Source organism: Ochlerotatus camptorhynchus, unplaced genomic scaffold, assembly GCF_037179485.1.
Source record: "Ochlerotatus camptorhynchus isolate MF236.1 unplaced genomic scaffold, CSIRO-AGI_Acam_v1.1 ptg000001l, whole genome shotgun sequence".
NCBI lineage: Eukaryota > Metazoa > Arthropoda > Insecta > Diptera > Culicidae > Ochlerotatus > Ochlerotatus camptorhynchus.
In genome coordinates this window covers 1,033-4,220 of record NW_027040493.1, presented here as the reverse complement: position 1 = coordinate 4,220, position 3,188 = coordinate 1,033, and the positions used below count along the sequence as shown (strand labels likewise).

Sequence of the window (3,188 nt, the reverse complement as noted above, 5' to 3'; positions counted from 1 at the left end):
ACCTTCGGCCTCACCATATCAAGTCCCAATGGCTATAAACGATTCTCCAACTGATGCATTTGAGCTCCGTTCGTTTCACATCAGTGAACATACCATCAATCTGACTCTTCAAAGGTTGGAGCTCTCATTTGCTGCCGGGCCAGACGGCATTCCTGCGTCCGTTCTGAAGCTGTGTTGGGAGTCGTTGCTCACTCCCTTGGTGAAGTTATTTAAACTGTCACTACAGGAGAGTAAATTTCCTGAGGCGTGAAAATGTTCGTATATGTTCCCCGTCCACAAGAAAGGTGATAAAAGGAATGTCCAGAATTACAGAGTTGCTGCTCCAAAGTATTCGAGATCATCATCAATGAAGCGCTCTTCAGCTCTTGTAAAAATTACATCTCCACGGCTCAGCATGGATTCTACCCAAAACGGTCAGTTACAACCAATTTGACCGAATTCGTGTCGCTCTGCGTTCGGACAATGGACTCTGGCGGACAAATCGACGCGGTTTACACTGATTTCAAGGCTGCATTTGACCGAGTAGACCTCAACATTCTTTTGAGCAAGCTTGAGAAACTCGGAGTGTCTGGATCCTTCATCTCGTGGCTCATATCTTACCTTACGAACCGATCGCTTTGCGTTAAGATTGGAGCTTCTCGTTCTGAAGTGTTCACGAACGTTTTCGGCGTTCCCCAAGGAAGTAATCTGGGACCCCTTCTGTTTTCGCTTTCTTTTTTTTTCGATTTAGGAATGCTTTTAATTTGGACAGCGATTCACAGAGATGTTCACAAATCGAAATGACATTTGCTTTATCGACACACACACATTTAGATATAATTTAAAGACATTATCCCTCGACTATTGTCTCGTGAAACATTGATAAGTTGAATCGATCGCTGCTGGTTGGTAAGTTGCTGATGGACGCAATTAAAATAGTAGTAAATGATTGTTTTCAGGGGCAAGGTGAACGGCAAATCAACAAAAAAAAAAGATTAGAAAGCTAATAAACAATTTGGAAAAAAAAGTATCGGGATCAACTTGAGAAAATTGTCCCACTAAAAGGACCTCAACTAGCAAAACTGATATAAGGAAAATAACAAACGAAAAAAGTAAATTTGAAGCGTGCGAGCAAGGTGGTTTAATGGCGCGAGTCTCTTGGGTAGAATTCGGCCAAGATCGAGGCCGGGATACGCTTGAGAATTTCCTTGGGGAAGATACGGAGCAGCTGCCAGCCGATGTCCAGCGATTCGAATACCGTGCGGTTCTCATAGTTACCTTGCGCGATGAAGTTCTTCTCGAACTTGGTCATGAATTCCAGATACAACAGATCGTCTGGTGTCCTCACCGACGACGGCCTTCATGGCCTGCACGTCCTTACCGATGGCGTAGCAAGCGTAAAGTTGGTTAGACACATCAGAGTGATCCTTACGGGTCATGCCCTCACCGATGGCAGACTTCATCAGACGAGACAGCGATGGCAGCACGTTGACTGGTGGGTAGATCTGTCTGTTGTACAGTTGACGATCGACGTAGATTTGGCCCTCGGTAATGTAGCCAGTCAAATCGGGAATTGGATGGGTAATATCGTCGTTAGGCATCGTCAAAATTGGAATCTGCGTAATCGATCCATTACGACCCTCGACACGTCCGGCACGTTCGTAGATGGTGGCCAAATCGGTGTACATGTAACCGGAGAAACCACGACGTCCAAGCACTTCCTCACGGGCAGCCGACACCTCACGCAAGGCTTCAGCATACGAGGACATATTGGTCAAGATGACCAACACGTGCTTCTCGCAATGGTAGGCCAAGAACTCAGTCGCCGTCAGCGCCAGACGTGGAGTAATGATACGTTCGATGGTCGGATCGTTGGCCAAGTTCAAGAACAGGCACACGTTCTCCATGGAACCGTTCTCCTCGAAATCTTGCTTGAAGAAACGAGCAGTTTCCATGTTGACACCCATAGCGGCGAACACAATGGCAAAGTTGTCCTCATGCTCATCGATCACCGACTTGCCGGTGTGCTTGACCAGACCGGCTTGACGCCAAATCTGGGCAGCAATTTCATTATGCGGCAAACCAGCAGCCGAGAAAATCGGAATCTTCTGACCACGGGCAATCGAGTTCATCACATCGATGGCCGAGATACCGGTCTGGATCATTTCCGGGTAGATACGGGACCACGGGTTGATGGGTTGACCCTGGATATCCAAAAAGTCGTCGGCCAAAATTGGCGGACCCTTGTCGATGGGCTTGCCGGAACCGTTGAACACACGGCCCAACATGTCCTCGGACACCGGGGTATAGAGAATATCGCCGGTGAACTCGCACACCGTGTGGCGGGCGTCAATGCCGGACGTGCCCTCGAACACCTGGACAACGGCCTTGGAGCCACTGACTTCCAGCACCTGACCGGACCGGATGGTGCCGTCGTTCAGTCGGAGCTGGACGATTGCGGCAAACTTGGGGAACTTGACCTCGTTCAGAATGACCAGTGGACCGTTCACACCGGACACGGTCTTGTAGGTCAGTCGTGGCTGCGAGATGAAATATCTGGACACTGCTAGGACATGTTCCTTGGAGGCCTGCTGGGGCGTAAGACGATTGACGGACATTTTGTCAGCCTTTTCCTTCTGCTGTTCCTTCACAAACTAGACTGCTGCTGCTGTTCTGCTCCGCGGTTCCTCCTCTTTACGATGGTGATGGATGTGATCTTACTGAACTGGAAACTGCCACGTGACACCGAAAAACCCGGAGACCACTCGACTCGGGATGAGCGACGACACACAAGTGCTGACGGATGGACGAGAAAAAACTTCGTGTCTATTGCTACCTGGATGCCGGCTATTCTACGCTGACGATGTCAAAATGTATGTGGTTATCAATTGCATCACTGATTGTGAGGAGTTGCAGCTGATTGTGAATCGTATGCAGAGTTGGTGCTCCCGTAATTTCTTGACGCTCAGCATCAACAAGTGCAATGTGATATCATTTCACCGCAAACCCGATAATATTTGATTATTCTATTTCCGGGCAACCATTAGAGAAGATTAGCCAGGTCAAAGATTTGGGAGTAACAGTCGACTGTGAATTGACCTTCAAACCGCACTACAATGACATCTTGACTACACAGCAAAAAAATAATTTTGATATCACGTCAAAGTGAATGCACTACAATCATGTCGAAAATATGGTGTAATATTACT

The 3,188-nt window shown here is 47.9% G+C and overlaps 1 pseudogene; it reads right to left on the bottom strand.

The window, feature by feature from the left end:
• Nucleotides 1-722: 722 nt before the first annotated feature.
• Nucleotides 723-2,817, bottom strand: LOC135705211 (V-type proton ATPase subunit B-like; annotated as a pseudogene).
• Nucleotides 2,818-3,188: the final 371 nt, after the last annotated feature.